Genomic DNA, 19979 nt, shown 5'->3' on the forward strand with positions numbered 1-19979 from the left:
TGCCCTTGGCCTTCTAAATCCTGTGGGCCTTATGCACTTTAGACAGGCTACGTGTGTGTTTGTGTGTGTGTGTGTGTGTGTGTGTGTGTGTGTGTGTGTGTGTGTGTGTGTTTTCTTCACTCAAAGCCCCAGGGGTTTTTTTTTTGGTTTTGTTTTTGTTTTCTAAGAGGTGCAATGCAAGGTGATGAATGTTTAATCATTTGAGTTTAATTAACAGACAGTTTAGTCCAAAATAGGCATTGCTGGGTTCCAAGCTGCGAAGTCATTTCCAGAAGTTAAATTGTTCTTATTTTCCGACAAAGGAATAGGCTCTTCTTTATGAATTCTGCAATCCAGCTGACAAATAAAGGCACTTTTCCCATGGAGGTATCTGCTTTTGAAAGCACTGTTTATGAAGATGTTAGGCTAATACACTCTTCCCAGTGCCCGTGTTTTTAAAAGTTCTTTCAGTTGTTTATCTGGACTTCCCAACCAGTCTTCAGTAATCTCCACATCAGTGCTGAGGGGCCTTGTAATAGCCCTTGGACATGGACAATTTAATGCAGTCCACATGAGAGAGATTTTTAAAGCACCTACCATGTGCTACAATGGGAGTTCAAGATAGATTCGGTACCAGCCCAAAGTCACAGAACGAGTCAATAAAACCAATGATTCTTATTCCCACATATCTGTGCTCAGTAGCACTTAGGGCTCATTTCAGGAAACCACTAAGAAATGATCCCATCATTTTGGAGTATTTTATATCTACTTTGGTATGGTCACTGTAACATTCAGAAAGACATGTTTAAAAAATAAATGATGTTGTTGCCACGATGCTGGGATAAATAAAGCCTGCTCTTAGACTGCTCACTATCGCTAATTTAAAGAAAGTCTCATTCCCTGCTCTGTTTTCTTAGAATTATAAACTAATCATCATCAACTCTTTTTGCAAACTACCAGATATTAGAAAAGGCACCTTTAACGTTATAAAATATAATATTAAGTTACGAACTTCAGTGTTTTCTTATATGTTCCTTCTGGATCAGTAAGAAAAATATAGTCCACAGAATAAACTCAGTAGCTCGAAAGCAGAATTCAAACCACACACGCCAGGGATCCCCCTGGAAGCAGCAGCAGCAAGGCTCTCTCACAAGAGCAGCACAGGGGCTGAGGTAAGGTCATTGTCAGCTGTGGGGCAGCCATACCGCTAGGATTTCTAGTGAGAACAGACAAATAAAAGCGGCTGTTAACACCAAGGTACCTGCCCAACTTGGGCCTGACCGAGAACAACCCAAATGACCAAACTGTACATGGGTTTTCTACATAAACATGGAAAGCATCTTTAGGAAGCTGATTACACAGAAATAATTCTTTGTTGTTATGAATAATGTAGAGATCAATAACTGAGTATCTACTCTGTATCAAGTATATGCGAGGTGCTTCACACACTTGACTGTCACTCCACACAACCACCTTATATAGTTTCCGCTTTTAAAGATGAAAAATTGAGTGCCAGAATTATTAAGGAACCAGATTATTAGGCTACCCACCTAATTAAGATAGGGGTGAAGGGAACCAAATGTGAACTGTGGTGGATTACCTATTTTAATAATTACTTCCTATAGGCAAACAAGTGGATTGTGTAAATTGTTTGTGATTTTAAACAATTTAACAATCATAGGTGGTATTTTATCCATCAGAGAATTGGCTATTAGCCTTGCACCTAAGACCATCTGAGAACTTTACACAAATATCTTGATTCACCACCGTAATGTATATACAACAGTGGATGAAGAGCATTATTTCCATTACTCATTTGTAACTAGACACGGGCTCTATCTGCTGACCATACAATGAAACCAGTAGCAGTGGAGAGGTGAACAGGTGAATTGTAATCCTCTAGTCTGATTACAACCACCAACTTCAATTTTCAGTTTCCAGTGAAGGAAGCAGCAGTGATACAAGGAGCCTTACACATGCTCCAATTCCCAGCTGCTTGGTTGAATCTGTGCTTGAGTGGGCCTGGTCTGTAACCAGGAGATGATGGTGATGAGAAGATGAGATGTCAACTGACATGAGGAAGTGGAAGCAAAGAAGAGGGTGAGAAAAGTTGTCAGGAGGTTAGTAATAAAGAACAATCGAGGCTAAAATGGAAGGGGAGGGTTGTTAAGATACAACAAGGAAAGCTTTTCCTTTATTTTTAAAAATATTTTATTTATTTATTTGACAGAGATCACATGTACGCAGAGAGGCAGGCAGAGAGAGAGGGGGAAGCAGGCTCCCTAGCAGAGAGCCCGATGCGGGCCTTGATCCCAGGACCCTGAGATCATGACCTGAGCCGAAGGCAGAGGCTTTAATCCACTGAGCCACCCAGGTGCCCCACTTTTCCTTTATTTAACATGTCCTTTCCACTGAGAAAAATCACCATTTACAGCTCATCACATAGTTGAACAAAAATGAGCAGGGTTTTTTTAGTTGTTCATAAATTATAATGTCACTGTTTTATAGGTTAAGCAATAATGTCTTCAGATATTTACACTACCAGGATAAAAGGCAAAGTAGAAACCAAGTGTTTTCAGATATTCTACTGGCTGCTCTCATAACTCAAAACTAACAAAGGGAAGAAAAAAAAAAACCAAAACTAACAAAGGCTATAAATTAGAAATTGAAGGAGAGTAGTTAATGTATGATTTGAGATTATTTTGATCTTCTGAGGAAAATAACAAAATTAAGCTTAGTATCTACCTCTGCTGTGTCCCCAGTTCCACATTATTGGGAAGTATTTACACTTCAGAAGTTCAGAACTGGGAAGATGATAACTCTTTTTATAACCAGTGTCATTAACAAAAATGTCCTTAGGAGACCCCACTAGAAATAATCTTTAAACCAATGTTTTTCTGAACCCATGATCTTACGTTCGCCAAGAACAAAAAAGATTTCATAGAAAAATTATTACAGTTCCAAGGACTGTATCAAGTGTCTTTAATATGTAATTAAATATATCAAGGAGGTCAATTAGATTTGATTTAAAGAAGTATCACATACTCTACAGAGAACACTTGAAAACTCATTTATGATATGCAGCACCACTGCCCATACGTAAAATGACTTTACAGGTATTGCTGATATTTGTGTCTGTGTGCGGGTGTGTAAGAAATTTTTAAAACTCTCATTTTTTTTCTATTTTCCTTTTTTTCTATGTCATTAATTTTCCATGTGTCTTTGATTCATTTTCTTTTTCATTTTCCAGAACTGACCCATTTGTGGGTTTTTTTCATGACAATTTATATTTTCAGGTTAAGTGTTACATGGGAAGTGTACTCTTTTTATGGTCAAGAGAGGGCTTATAGGCGCGCCTAAGTGGCTCAGTGGGTAAAGCCTCTGCCTTCGGCTCAGGTCATGATCTCAGGGTCCTGGGATCCAGGCCCGCATTGGGCTTCTACTCAGCAGGGAGCCTGCTTCCCCCTCTCTCTGTCTGCCTCTCTGCCTACTTGTGATCTCTCTCTCTCTGTGTCAAATAAATAAATAAAATCTTAAAAAAAGAAAAAAAGAGAGAGGGCTTATAACTTTCTCATTCTACAGAGAATTTACAAAGATGTTAACTACCAGTCATTTCCTAATGCATTCAACCTCCTTATATCATGTTATTTATAATGATATCAAATTTTTCCACATATAATTTTGTTCATGTAGTTTTGTCATGTAATTTTGATGTTTTCATTGTGTATGATGAAATAACTAAATTAATTTTAAATAAGAATACTGGGAGAAAAATGCATAAAAAAGCTGTGGTATATCCATACAACAGAATACTACCTGCCAATAAGAAGGAATGTATCATTCACTGTATGTTAATTATACTTCAATTAAATTTTTTTAAAAAAGGATTAACTATTGATATAAGTAATCATCTGAATGAATCTCACTAACAGTGTGCTAAGAGAAAGAAAACAGACATAAAATAATATATGTTGCATATTTCTATTTATAAGCAAATTTTTGAAGGTCAAAACTAATCTTTGATTATTGAATGTAAGAAGTGATTATGGAGTTGGCATCAGAGAACTGATTGGAAAGGAGCAGGAGGGGACTTTCTGGAATGACAGAAGTCTTCTTTATCTTGACTTAGGTAACAGGTATGTGAGTCTAAACATTTGTGAAAACTCAACGAACAATATTTAAGATCTATGTATGTTATTTTATGTAATGATATCTCAATTTTCAAAATTTGATAAAAAGAACTATAGGAAGTCACTGTATATCCATCAGGAATTAACTTGAAAAAGTTGGGGATTTTTTAAGTTTATTATTGAAGTACAGTTAACATACAATATTATAATAATTTCAGGTATCCTCAGATTTCACAATTCTATACATTAATCAATGCTCACCGTGATAAGTCACAATAGTCACCATCTGTCACCATACAAAGTTATTGCAATATTATTGACCATATTCCCTATACCGTACTTTTAATCTCTATGACTTATTTTATAACTGGAAGTTTATACCACCAATCCCCTGCACCTTTTTCACCCCTTCCTCCACCCACCTCTCTTCTGGTAACCACTGTACTCAAGAGTTTGTTTTGTTTTTTTTAGATTCTACATGTAAGTAAAATCATAGGGTTTTGTCTTTTCCTGACTTATAACACTTAACAGAATACCCTCTGTGTCTATCCATGTTGTGCCAAATGGCAAAATTTTCACTCTTTTTGTTATGGTTGTTCCAAATGGCAAGCTTTCATTCTCTTTTCCACTATTATGGAGAATAAAACATATATATATATATATATATATATATATATATATATATACACACACACACATACATATACATATATGATTTTTTTCATATATCACATCTTCTTTATCCATTCATGTATGCATGGACACTTGGGCTGCTTCCATATCTTGGCTGTTGAAAATAATGCTGCAATGAACAGGAGTTCATATATCTTTTTGAATTAGTGTTTTTGTTTTCTTGGGTAAGTATCCAGTAGTGGAATTACTGGACTATATAGTATTTCTTTCTTTAATTTTTTGAGAAACTATACTGTTTTCTATTGTAGTTGCACCAATTTACATTCCCACCAAGAGCACACAAGGACTCCTTTCTCTCCACATCCTTGCCAACACTCATTTTTTGTCTTTTTGAGAACAGTCATCCTAACAGGTATAAGGTGATTCCTCATTATGGTTTTGGTATGCCTTTCTCTGATGATTAGTGATGTTGGGCATCTTTTACGGGTCTGTTGGCTATCTCTGTGTCTTCCTTGGGAAAATGTCTGTTCAGATCTTCTGCCCATTTTAAAATCAGGGTATTGTTTTTTTTTTTTTTTCATATTGAGTTGTATAAGTTCTTTATATATTTTGGATAATAGAGAGTTGGATTTTTCAGTTATCTTACCAAACTCCCTTAATTTTCTCCTACCTTTCTGGCTCCTCTGTATTAATCATCTATTGCTACATAATAAATCACCCCAAAACTTAGTGGTTTGAAACAACAATAATTATCTCTTATTTCACAGTTGCTGTGGGTCTCATATTCCAGTGGGGCACAGCAGGGATGGTTTGTTTCTTCACATTATCTGGGGTCTCACTTGGAAGCCTTGAAGACTGGGGTCTGGAATCATCTCAAGTTTTGGCTGAAGCAGATGGCTCTGCTATCAAGGTGACTTACACCTCCAGCTAGCAAATTTAGTCTTCTCCATATGACCTCTCCACTCACTGGCTCTCCACTGGGCTGTTTCAGTATCCTGACAACATGGTGGACTGCTTCAACCAGAAAAAGAGAGTCCGAGATGGAGGGAATAAGGTAGAAGCTATCCTTTTCGTGACATGGCCTCAGAAGTCTGAGTAACTTAGTAACTCTTATTCACATTCTTTAGGAGAAAGTCACTAAGTCCAGCCTACACTCAAGGGAAGAAGAATTTAGATCCTTCTATTGAAAGGAAAAGTATCAAAGACATATTTTAAAAACCACGACCCTCTCCTTCTCAGCTTTCTTCATCATACATTTCCTTCGCCAAACTCCTAGATGTTGGTGTTCTTTGTCTTCTGTCTTCTTACACTACACATTCCATGACTTCACTGCAGATCCCCAACTCTAAGAAGCCCAGACTTCTGTCCTCAGTTCTAGGTCCTACTCACATCTTCATTTGAATGTCCCAAATGTATCCCAAACTCACTCCCTCCTTGAACTCCACAGAGAATCAAGGAAGGGAAACATAAAATGTCCAGAGGCTTTAGTGGCAAGATGGCCACTGATGGCTTTTGCCAAAAGCAGTCCCATACAGTAGTTTTAAGATTTCAGTGAGTTTAAGAGTGAATGGGAAGGGACAAAGGGGAAGAACGTGTGTAAAGAAATCCATGGGAAAGCTTAGTGGAGAAAGGAAGAGGGGAAAGAAAAGCTGTAGTTAAAGGGATAATATAAAATTGAGGAAAATTTTGCCTCTTTTTTTTTTTTTTGATAATTGATCAGATAAGTTCCTTGAGGCAGAAGAATTAGTCAGATGGAAATTCCCTGCATAGGCTGAGATAGGAGGAAAGAATGCAAGACAATAGAATGCAGTTAAGTTTCCAGGGTTGGAAAGAAGATAGCTGAGAGAATTCAGATCTTTAGCCTTTTCTACAATATGTATATAATGAAGGTAGCATCAAATATTTTTCTTCTAAATGGTGTAGATTTTAGATATAGAGCTTTTTTACTCCCAGATCCTATCTCACAGCACATTTTATCACTATATCTAACTGTAGATACATTTTCATAAAACCACATCATTTTCTGAAAATTTTCTCTAAAAGAACAAAAACCTAATTTTCTGTGAATTACAAAAATAATTATGTCTGGAATTTGTATATATATTTTTATAGGTTACAAAGTTCTCTCACATATTATATATTTAAATCTAACCAAAACTCTATGAAGTCAGAGTTTCTTCAGAGTGGTTAAGTGATTTGCTCAAGGCTTTGATTTTCCTTCTTACTCTAAGACCAGTGTCCTTTCAATATGTATTTTAACTGAATGACTTGGATTTTGTTAGATTTACTGATACACAAAAAAATTGTACAAGTTTAATGTATATCTTGAGTTGAATTTTTTATTGCATAAAGAAACTGCATTAGCACATTTATGTTAACATGTATGTTTGACATGTTAACATATATGTTTGACATGCTAGCATACAGGTTAAGGGCTCTGCTCCCAATTCCAATCTGTGCGTTTCTTCCTTGATACCACCAAGCAGTTCTCCAACACTGGGTATTCTACATTTCAATTCAGTTCTGACTCTATTGACCTGGAGATAGCCTTGACTTCATAGGTTAAGAGCTCAGTCCCTCTTAGACTAAGACGAGCCCAACTTCAGATGTTGTTACCTGCGCTTCTGTCTTCCTGGCTACAGATCAGAGGTTCCCATGATCCTCTCCTTGGGTTTGATTAATTTGCTGGAGCAGCTACAGAACTTACTGGCTTGTTACAAATGATATTAAAGGATGCTAACCAACAGCTAGATGAAGAGATACAAAGGGCAAAGTCCAGAACAAAGGAACTTCTGTCCTCATAGAGTTCGGGCACAATGGCATATGAAAGCACTTTAGTTCACCAGTGATCCTATCCTTTGGGTTTTATGGAGGTTTCATTCTATAGCCTGATTAATTCATCGATTATTGATGATTGATTCAATCTCCAGTCCCTCTCATCCGTGGAGGTCAGGGGTAAGACTGAAATTTCTAACTCTCTAGTCACACAGTTGGTTCTCCTGGCAACAGTCCCCATCCCTAGGTACAGTCCCAATATTATCTCATTAACATAAAAAAGACACCTTCATCACACTCATCACTTAGGAAATTCTGAGGATTTTAGGAGCTCTGTGCCAGAAATGAGACAGAAATCAAAATATATTTCTTATAACATCACAATATCACAAGGTACACAGCGTTTTGTACACAGAAATCCCCACCAAGTCCCAGGGTACCAAGGACAGATGCTGTCTAGCGTTCAGATCATAAGCACTGTGAGGCGGACACCATGCTTTCCTAATCACCACCAGTCCTGCAGTACTCAGCACAATGCATAGAACATTGTATGGTTTTAGTAAATATTCACAGATCCTAAATAGTCATGCTGTTTTTACACAATTCTTCTGGATTCAGGTATTTCTGACACAAACAATATTTCTTTAAAATCCTTGAATTTTATATTTTGTTTGCCCATTTTTAAGAGCTGCCTTTAGGAATCATTCATATGGACACTGTGGATGAATTAGAATCAGGCTTTCTAAATAATAACATTAGAACACCACAAAATCATTTTAAATATCCTATGTGTTATAAGCAAACTCTATGATTTTCACTCTGACCATGAACCCTCCTCCTTAGTTAGAATAACTGAGTCACTGTCTGACTCTAAGCCAGACTGACGTCTTTTATCCTTTTCATAATGTGCAGGTTTCCGTAGACTTAAAACTCCCACATTTGGTTCCATATCCAGTCATCATCACCTTTAAAGACATCTTTGGCCCTAAGACAAATCTGCGCCGGCCATGTTCTCTTTCTCCTGCAGTTCTTCCATGAACTCTCTCATATGCAGCTCTGAAAGCAAACACCAGACTCAGGCTGCCCGAGTTCCAGTCTCAGCTCTAACTCTCACCAGCTGTGCGATGCAGACACGTTCCCACAGCTCTCAAGTCTTGATTTCCTCTCTATAAAATGTGAACATTACACTTACCTCAGAAGGTTGCTATGAAGTATAAATACAGTAGTTCATGAAAACACGAGACCATTTCCTGACATGGATAAGTAATCAATAATTGTTAGCTGTTATCCTAGCCCTGCCCTATTTTCTTATTCACTTTCCCTTCCCCATGCATTATCTTTGTCTTTGGCAATTCCATCCTCGTGGTTTCTCCTCCCACATTCTTCACAGAAGAGTAGAACACTCCCTATCCTCTTCTACTCACTGCCTGATATCGCTCAGGTTTTAGCTGCTAAATCAGTGCTTTGCTTCACAATATCATTTTATTTTTCCTCACCACCACCTACTATACTCTCACCCAACTTTGTACCTGGGATTTTTCCAGAGTGATCCCTAGAGAAATCCCTAGAGAAAGATAATTCAGCCCACTCTCTTCTATTGCTTTAGAGCTCCTTCCACCTGAACTTTGACCCCACCCGCTGCTTCAGGGTAGTGACTGTCCGCAATGCTGTCTGACACCCCAACCGATTATAAAAGGTGCTGCTGTTTTATTTATAAGCTTGTGCTATGCACCCCGTGAAGGTAACATCAAATTAAGACAGAAATTCACACTTGACTTCCCCAATTGATTTCAAATTACTTCCCAGAAATTACTAAATTGCCAGCACTTCATAAACAATGTCTTGGTAATCCAATATTAAGCTAGCTTAGTTAAATTATGACAGAAAAAGTTTCCATTTCTCAAATGTTATACTCCCTAAAAGATCACACGTGATACGACGGATGACACTGTTTTTGATGGCCTACAATCCCTTTAGTGTTGAAGGATGACCCTTCACCCACCTCAACATGGTCTTGGGAGACTGCTGCCCACACCATGACCAGAGAAATTGCCCTTTGGCCTGGGTCTGGCCACTCACAGGATCCCTGGTCCTACCCTGGGTTTAAGGGTCAGGTACATGAAGGAGAAGCCAAGGCAGAATGAGTAAGAATCCTTCCATGAAGCATGAGGTAAGGATGCTGGGATAGGATGCAATCCTCTCTCTCTCTCTCTCTCTCTCTTTTTGAAATGAAGTCTGCCAATTGTAAGGTTTCTTTCCCATAACTTGGAGAGAGTCTTTCTACAGCAGGTGAGAATACGCTCAAGGAGCAGAGAGAAACAGAGGTGAGAGAGAGAGTCTGACAACATTATTTCAGCCTCAGAAAACAGCTCTGCCTGAAGCAAGCTCCTTGAGTTTTCAAGTCAGCACCATACCATCATTCTTGGCACACACACAAGGTGCTCAATCAAAATTTGCTGAATGGTTAAATAAAGGAACAAGTCAAAATATATTCCTTTTAAGTGAGTTATTTCTATCCCCTGAAACTGGAAGCTACCATAACTAATGTGTCCCTAGGTGAATCTCAGCACTGCCCACAAGCACCCCCATCTCTGCAGCAACAGACCAGCAGTCGCAGAAGAAAAACAGAGAGAAATGACAAGTGTGGGGTGAGTTCATTTCCAGAAAGACAGGAATGTTAAAATAACACATTTCTTTTTTCTGTCAAACTGTGTAGAAAAATACGAAGCCATTATAGGGTAGGAGAGACGTTTTAGAAGGTGTCTATTTACAACACTTTAGCAATATGGCACGTGGGGAAATGCCAATTGCTATTTTATAATCTACACCACCACTCACTCAGGTGTATTTGTATGAATAAAGCATCGTGCCCAATTAGTTAATTATACCTGAAACTTTTGTTGCTCTTTTATGAGCCTAAATCATAAAATTAAGTAGTTAACAGACACTTGCACTGAGCCAAGAATATAGGTCAGAATCACCCACCGAGTATTTAAGATGTGTTATTGTTTTTTTCCCTACATGCCTGATTTCATTATATTTGGGATGCAGTCTAGGCATTGAGTACATCTCGGATGTACCCTCCTGCTTACGTCTCGCTCTACACACCTGCCCAGGACACACCCCAGCCAAGCTCAACACTCTGGCCATCTCCTAATGCAATTCCCTTCCCAAAGGCTAACTGTTTAACTATACTGTTTTAATTCTTCTTGGTGCCTCTTTCTCAGTCACGAGCTGCCTTTACAACATTCCTTCCTGCATTCATTCACTAAACATATACTGAGTGCTTAGTATTGCTACATAACCCAGGGGGCACAGATGGTTAAAAGGCGGGTTCCCACCCTCAAGGAGCTCACATTCAACTGGAGGGAGCCACCTCCCAGGAAAGCGTCATAAAGTGTGACATGACTGAGAACAGGATTGCGTGTAAAGTCCAGCAAGGCACAAAGGGCCAAGTGACTCTACTACAGTGTGTCACAATCTGAGGTACACAGATTAAGTAGTTGGGAAATGTGTGGCCCAGCAGAGTGATCATTCATGCCTTGGGGTTATTTATCTATGAAGTGACTCTGGAATGTATCAGGTCGGACCTGCTGGTTCATGAACTCCTGTCACTTAGCCAATAGCTCCTTCCTTATGCCTAGTTCTTAGAGACTTTCCTTCCCAGTTTCATTTTGTTGCTCCTCTGCTCCCAGGGTGGTAAGGGTATAATTAGATCAGGTCAAAGTATGGTGGCAGGGGGGTGACTCACTAAACACCCAACTCTATGGTTGGGCCCTGGGGGAAAAGCCCTCTCGAAGCTCCCCTGAATACTGAAGATCCCGTTTTAGCTAGAATTCATAAACCCCATGCCTCTCAATCATCTGCAGCTTTCTTCAACATCTATCTTTTACTTAGTCATATTTTTTGTCCAAAAGCTATCTTCAATAAACATTTAACACATCATGTAAGTGGTCAGAAAGAGCATTTTTTTTCCTTTTTATTTTTGCATTTTTTTCAGTATCAGGTATGATTCTAAAACTCATGCATAATTTTAAGTTTGGTCCCTAAAAGCCTAAACAGTCCATATTTTAAATGAAAATAATTTTATCCTCTTACACATCCTCTTTAGAGAGTGTAGGGGAAGCAACACAAGGGAATGAAAGGGAGGAGATGTGAAACATTAATCCAAGAGAGTTACTTGGGTTTTAATAACAAAAGGGCCCCTAGAAAACAACTCAATCCAAATAGTAAAAGCAATCGCTTGTGGGGCAGTGGGACATGGATGATATTTCCCCTACTTCCTACTTTTCTATTGTCCTCTAATGGACACACTACATTATAATATAACCAACCAACCAACCAACCAACCAACCAACCAACCAAGAAAAACAAATAAAAAAACAAAACAAAACACAAAGCCCCCTTAGTTTTCAAAAGGAACTCACTTCTGTTGTTCCACGGTCTGCCTTTCATTTTTGCTCTCTTTCTCTTTATGAGAGAAAATATTTCCATTTTACTTATTAGTATTTATAACAGTCTTTCCTCTGTGGATGCCCATCTAGGAGAAAAATGAACTACACCATTAAATGTTCTACCTATTGACCACTGATGGTCTTTGGTAAGATCTACAGTTTCTACTCACTTTCAAAGTCCCAGCCATCTAGTCACTATTCTACAACATCCAAAGGCAGAGTTCACAGCCCCTGGTCACAGGTCAGATGTTCGTTCTGTAAATACGAGGTTGACTCTGTGGAAAGACCTATCTCAAGCCCACCCTCTCTGTGAAGATTTTCCTCACTCTCCATGCTGTTGAACTATTTCTTTTTTGAACTTCTAGAGCATTGTATGTATGATGTAAGTTATTATTTATATGATCCTACAGTCTGTATTTGCTTTATAGGATAACCTTCACTTGTAAAGTGTCATTGTTTACCTGTTTGCTAGAAACTGTGTTAGCTCTAAAGAATAAACAGGATGGGGGCACCTGGGTGGCTCAGTCAGCTCAGCGTCTGCCTTCAGCTGGGGTCATGATCTCAGGGTCCTGGGATCGAGCCCCACATCAGGCTCTCTGCCCAGTGAGTTGCTTCCCCCTCTCCCTCTTCCCTTCTCTCCCCTCCTCCCTGCTAGTGTTCTCTCTCAAATAAATAAATAGAATCTTTTAAAAAAAAAAAGCATGAATGGGATGGATTACAGAATAGAGTATAATAAATAACAGCAATTTGTAAATATGCACAGTGCTTTGCAAATCCAGAGAGTACCTTACTCTTTGCCCATCCAGATAATTTTTTGCAGGCTCTGGAGCTGCAATCTTCCCATGCTCCACCCTCTGCCTTGACCACCACCTCCAGGAAGCTGTTACGGGCTTGTTAGAATCCAGTGCTTCCACGGGCATAGTGATTGCAGGCAGGACAAGCTTGCTTGCTCCTCCTGTCCTCCAGTTTTCATTCTTAAGTGAATGAGACAAGCCAAGTTGGGAACTGTTTCTTTGGGAAGCTCATGGCCCCCTGGTGCTCTTATTTGAGGACCAATTCCTTTATTCCAGGTGCTTCCTTCCATGTGGTCATCTTGAATATAGTACAATTTGGGATGCTGACCAGAAGCTGTGACAAGGGCCAGGATGCTAGGCCCTGCTTCGAGATCCAGCTCAGAACCAGAGCTTAACCACATTCTCTACACAGTCATATCCCTTGGGAAACTCCTGAGGAAGGGAGGCTGTGGTTTGGAGTAGATCTAAGTACTCTGAGGACCCATTTCATAATACTATCAACAACCTCCCTAACTTCTAACATGGGCCATTGGAGGTAGAGATTGGATCTTAAAATTTTTTTATAGTTATCTATACAACAATTAGATACATAGAGGATGCTCAATTAAAAAAAAATCACAACTTAGTAGATGGAGAAATTCTCTCTGGACCAGATGTTCATATATTAATTGAATGTAGTTTTAATTATAAGATGCTGCTAAGATAATACTTTTAAAAGAAAGTTCTATGATAAAAGAGATAGCTATAATATACTACGATAGAGGTAATGATTTCTGAAAGCATAAGGGTTCAAATCAGCCAGTGGTTCTGATTCCTGACTGTGTATCAGAATCACCCTCAACATTCTTTTTAAATGCCTGCGACCTAGACCTTTCTTTAGAGATTCTAATTCAGGAAGTGGATTACGCATATAGCATTTGTACTTTCCAAAGACTCTATAGATGATCTTGATACATGGCTAGGATTATAAATCACTGTCTCAAATTTTAAAACAAGAACAAAGTCCAGACACCAATTAATGCATCTGAAACAGCTCTGGTCCCTCACCTTTGTCAAAAAAAAGTTAAGCTTTTAATAAACCTATAGTTCCTACAACATTTGGAAGTTTTCTTGGAAGTTTCATCAGAGATGATTTAAAAACTAACTGTTACTTAATCACTGTGTAAATCTAGCCTGTTGTTTTTATTTTGTTAAAGACTGATCACCAACTTAGGACAGAAATTTAGAGTCAGAGGTCATCAACCCATCCCTCCACTTTTGTATTGAGTTTCCCACAGTGAATGCTCAATAAACCCCTCCTTCTTGAATGAATGAATCATTGAGTGAGTGAATGATTCCACTTCCTCATTTTAACAAATGCGCCTCAGATTAGTAGTGTCACTGCCTATGCTCTCACTAAGCATTGATGGACATGTTGGGACTTACAACCAGGTTAGCCCACTCTTCGTACTCAACTCCTTCCATCCTGCCACATGCTTTCCTTTCCTTCTAAATGGCTGTCAATTGAGAGAATGCTATTAGCTGCCTTACAGAGTATTACAAATAATGTACCACACCGAGTTTAAGAACAATTCTCAGAAAATAATTAACAAAAATACTTGTTGCAACAGGAACTATGTGAGTGGAAAGCCTTCCAGAGCAACTGTTTTGAAAGGGACACACTTATTTCTACATAGAGGTTCTGGCTTCTTAAAACTCAGATTCTGATTCTGTATTTCTGAATTGTACAATGTTATGCTCTACTTATAGGTGTTCCAATGAGAAGAACAAATGTGTCAAGTTTAGTTTACTTTGTATTGTCTTTCAGGCCATTATCTCACTGGACAGTTTGGCTCTGATCATCCTACAAAGCAAAAAGCAAAAACAAAAAACAAACAAACAAAAAGAACCCCAAACCAAAACAAACAAAGAAAAACTAAATTTTTTTTTTAAAGATTTTATTTATTTATTTGACAGAGAGAAATCACAAGCAGATGGAGAGGCAGTCAGAGAGAGAGAGAGAGGGAAGCAGGCTCCCCGCCGAGCAGAGAGCCCGACGCGGGACTCGATCCCAGGACCCCGAGATCACGACCCGAGCCGAAGGCAGCGGCTTAACCCACTGAGCCACCCAGGCGCCCCAGAAAAACTAAATTTTTATCTTTAATTGGTGTCTCTCTAGCTACAATCATACATTTTTAGGTAAGGCTGTTAGATTACCTCCTTAACAGCCTTTTGTAAACCATCCTGTAGAACCATGAGAAATTGTGGTTTTTAGAACACATTCTGACCACACATCCTTTTTTTTTTCCCTAAATTTTTTATTTATATTTTTTAATTTTTCAGTGTTCCAGAATTCATTGTTTATGCACCACACCCAGTGCTCCATGCAATACGTGCCCTCCATAATACCCACCACCAGGCTCACCCAATCTCCCACCTCCCTCCCCTCCAAAACCCTCAGTTTGTTTCCTCAGAGTCCGCAGTCTCTCATGGTTTGTCTCCCCCTCCAATTTCCCCCAACTCACTTCTCTTCATCTCCCCATGTCCTCCATGTCACTCCTTATGCTCCACAAGTAAGTGAAACCATATGATAATTGACTCTCTCTGCTTGACTTATTTCACTCAGCATAATCTCTTCCAGTCCTGTCCATGTTGATACAAAAGTTGGGTATTCCTCCTTTCTGATGGAGGCATAGTACTCCATAGTATATATATGGACCACATCTTTATCCATTTGTCCGTTGAAGGGCATCTTGGTTCTTTCCACAGTTTGGTGACCGTGGCCATTGCTGCTATGAACATTGGGATACAAATGGTCCTTCTTTTCACTACATCTGTATCTTTGGGGTAAATACCCCGTAGTGCAATTGCAGGGTCATAGGGTAGCTCTATTTTTAATTTCTTAAGGAGTCTCTGATCTGTTTTCCAAAGTGGCTGCACTAACTTGCATTCCCACCAACAGAGTAAGAGGGTTCCCCTTTCTCCACATCCTCTCCAACACATGTTGTTTACTGTCTTGTTGATTTTGTCCATTCTAACTGGTATAAGGTGGTATCTCCCACACCTCCTTTTTAAGTCACCACTGAGAAAACAATTACAACAATAAGACAGAGGAAGGTGGCAACCATTGTCACCAATCTCCTTCCAACAGTTTGAAGGTCAGAGTAGGACTTTGGTCCTAAATAATTTTGTTTTACAATGTAATTTTTGCTGCTATCTTGTCTTTCAATAGAAGGTCGTACAGCATTCATCCAGGTAAACAAAGAAGTGGATAAAATGAAAGTTTCCCCAACTCTATTGACAACGGTTTCTTTGGGTAAAAGGGAAAAAAAAAAAAAGAGTAATAAACGCTAAGAAGAGAAAAAGATTTTCACAGAGATCACAGCCTGTTGCTGATATGACCAAAGCGATAAATAGACCTCTTCAAACAAAAGTAAAACTTGTGTGAGATTCTGTGCAGTGTAAGAAAATCATTGTGCATTCTGTGAAGCCTGTTCCTTGTCCTCAAACAATAGGGTCTCTTCCCTGGGAGCACAGCCAAACTGGTGAGCATTACTGTGGCACACCTAAATGGACTGGTAGATAGTAAGGGGTTGTTTCCCCTGGGAGATGCTTGATGCTTCCCTTCCTGAGCTATACATTCTGCTACATCGCTCCCACATTTATTCTTACCCTCAGTATGCTCTATTCCTGCAAACAACACCTGATCCATGTTTTAGCTTGGAGCGAACTCAACTGTTGTGGAGTCCCACACCGTGTTCGGGACGCCATATGATTACAAGATGCTGCCTGATTATTGAGAAGATGAAAAGACAAAATCCCGACATCCTCTCCACGCCTCTCCAAAGATCTCAAGCACCTTTCGAGTTTTTGTGTCTCTTAAAATAATGTTTCTTTCACCCCGGAATAGATCTGACTAAAAATGCTTAGTTATTAAACTGTGAACATTAAAGCTAAATACCAGCTTGGGGGAGGGGGGTATGCTGTGTACCCAGAAAGCCCAGGGGACAGTTAAGTGAGAAAAATCAAGTTTCTTAAGTTTAGTGGCTTAGTTTTGATGCTTTTGTAGGAGGAGATTATGTGTGTGTGATGTACAACGGTAGGGCTTCTGGGGCTGGTGTGGGAGGTGAAGCAAAAATCCCTTCCCTTGCTGTCGCCTCTGATGAGGTTCTGCAGGCACCCTAGTGTCTCAAGGTGTCGGGACACTCTGTTCGTCATGTCAAGAAAAGAAATCTCGCTGCTCCGCACACAACCGCGCGAATGAATATTCAGCACCTCCAACTCAGATCCACGGCTAATGATCCCGATTCTGTATCTTCCAGGGCCAATTGTGTGGCCGCCCTCTTGCACACTGCCTTTCTTTTTTAGCAGTTTCATTATTTGTTCACACCTCCAGGAGAAGAAGTGGAGAAAGAAGATGAAGCATAAATTCACCAACTTTTTTCAACTTACATCCTTGCCAAGTTCTCTGGTTCCAACAGGGCCGTGGGAGAGCCGGGAGCTCCTGGCAGGGGAAGGCTTCTGAGGCACCATCACAAACCTACCACCCAGCACACACCCTCACCCTGGGACAAACAGACGAACGGGCATCCTCTCCATACAAAAGGACAGCAAGCAGCCTAAGCAAATATTTTACTACAGAACTGCCAAAAAAAAAAAAAAAAAGCCAAAAAGCCAGCAAACAAGTAACAGAAGTCTGGCTAAATTCAGGATCCAACCCTGTGAAGGTTTCAGTCACCCAAGAGTAGAACATGAGCAGAGAGGGCAACACCCAATGTGTGTGTTTGTGTGTGTGTGTGAGTGTGGGTGTGGGTGTGTGAGGGTAGTGGAGAACCCACAGAGGGGCGCCCCTCTGCTGGGTCCATTGCCTTCTTCAACAGGCAGCCTTACACTGAGAAAGATGAAGTTTAGTTTGCTTGTTTTTGATGGCTTTCACAGAATTTGTGGGCACCACATTGTAGGGTCTCTTACAAGGCATTTGGCACTTCACATGCACCGCAGAGCCAGCATTTCTGACACTGGATGGGTGCAGTCGTGAGAAACTGAAAAACAAGCCCAAGCACAACTTCTGTTTCCTGGGGAGGCTTTAAGGAACACAGCAACACTGTGAAATGTGAAATGGAGGAGGTTTCTCTGGACATGGGACCCCCTCGTTTCTGAATCTTCCCGTCTTGATGGTACCGTGTCACTTGCCTCCACTCTCCACACCACAGCACCTTGCTCCTGTCCCCAGAAAAGCAGGAGAGGGCAACCCATTGGCATGAGCGAAATCCAGTCCACGTGGTCCAAGCTTAACTGCTTCCACCCCTTCCCACTGCCCTCAGTACAGAAAGTACAAACCTCTCAGCATGACTCCTGCCTGGCCCCTCCCTGCTTACCCTCTCCTCTCTGTCCAGTCTCCAGCCACACGAGGGTACTGTCCTTCCCCAAACACTGCTCCCTTCTGGCAGAAAGGCTTTGGAATGTTCTACTCTCCCTGACTGGAACACTTTCCCCCATGCCTCTGCTAGCTCCCAGGAAGCCTGCCTTGACTCACCCTGGCCTTAATTAGCTCAGCCCTTCGAGTCCTTTCCTAGAGCTCCATGCAGCTCCTATCTGAGGTCTCTGTGTCAGCGCTGGCTCTTCATGGGATGCTGTGTGCCCGCCCCAGCCAGAAGTCTGTGTGTCTCTGAGCTCTTAACACAGACATATTTATTGTTGCCCAGCACAGAGCCTGGCCAACAGCAAAGGCCAACACTCAGAATGTCACAGTAGGACTTTGGTCCTAAATAATAACTTTGTTTTACAACGTAAGTTTTTGCTGCTGTCTCTTTTTTTTTTTTTTAAGATCTGATTTATTTATTTGTCAGAGAGAGAGCACAAGCAGGGAGAGCAGCAGGGAGAGGGAGAAGCAGACTCCCGGCTAAGCAAGGAACCCAACGTGGGGCTCGACCCCAGGACCCTGGGACCATCTTGCCTTCAAATGACCAAATGATTCAATGAATTAATCTAGCCCAGATATCAATACTAATACATCTTTAGAGAATCTAATATCTATATCTAGTATCTTTAAACTCTTAAGAAGGCTTTTGGGCTTTTACCCTAAGCCAGCTGCTCCTACCAGGAGCCAGAGGCCACACATGGTGAGGAAGAGACCATGGAAGATTGCTCGGGGCACATCTAAGCTTCTGTGTTCAAGCAGCCGAGACATCTGCCTGCATCTGAGCCAGATGACTCTGTTCCACGTTTCTCTCCTCGCTCCCTAACCCCTTCCTTATTTCAGTCCCCAAAATTTCAACGGATGAATTCAGAATCCATTCTTACTGGGTTCATTCATTTGCTTTCCTTCCTACTTCTCCATCTTAAGCTGAGTTTCACCCTGTATCTGGGCAATTACTCCACCAGCCAAGCAAAGGCAGCCCTTCTTCATTTGCCCCTTCTGTACTTCGGACTTGCATCCTGACAATGACTGTTAATATTTAGACAGCACTGAGCATATACGAAGCATACATGTGCTTGCGCGCACGCGCACACACATTTAATCCTTACGTCAACATTAGGAAGGTACTATTATTTCTATTGTCTAGATGAGGATACTGAGGCACAGGGAAGTAACGTTACTTGCCCAAAGTTACCAGCTAGAGACAGGGTTTAAACCCAGGGGGTCTCGCTCCACGGTCCGTGCTCTTAACTACCACCCCTTCTTGTTTCTCATGCATTGGGGATGTCTATTACATCATTTCCTGCAGTTCTCACTCCCAGCGCCTACTGAGCGAGCATCAAAGCACATGACCTTGCATTTCCTGGCCTCAAATGACTAGACAACTGCTAAATTGCTGACCTAGGAGATTTGATCCATAGGTCAGCCAGTGTACTGAGATTTGAGGCCTTTTTCAAATCATAATTTAGACCAATCAGATTCTTCTCCTGAAAGTCTGGAAATGTAAAATGAGTGATGAGACCTGCCTTTGGCGTATGTCAGAGATGACCTGCCCTGATACACAGGATAGATACAGAACTGGATGGCACCGCACTGGGTCTTGTGCTAGATGAGTAAGTAGAAAGCTTGTTGAAGCAGAAGAGCACAGCAGACAGTCAGAAGATGAGAGAGAAAGCATGTGGCACTTAAGATTTGGAGAGATTCCTTCCAGTTCTTGATTTTTCTAGTTCCCAGTTTTCAGGATTTCTGTTCCTTACAACCCAAAGATGAACAATGAGAGCCCTCTGGTCCCTAAGGGCCTGATTCAGCTTTCCCA

The 19979-nt window shown here is 40.5% G+C and overlaps 1 protein-coding gene across 1 annotated transcript in view; it reads right to left on the reverse strand.

The window, feature by feature from the left end:
* The window catches only part of SSPN (sarcospan), a 112921-nt gene that overhangs the window by 38458 nt on the left and 54484 nt on the right, over nucleotides 1–19979 (reverse strand). The window lies entirely within an intron of this gene.

Source organism: Mustela nivalis (assembly GCF_964662115.1).
Source record: "Mustela nivalis genome assembly, chromosome: 7".
NCBI classification, from domain to species: Eukaryota; Metazoa; Chordata; class Mammalia; order Carnivora; family Mustelidae; genus Mustela; species Mustela nivalis.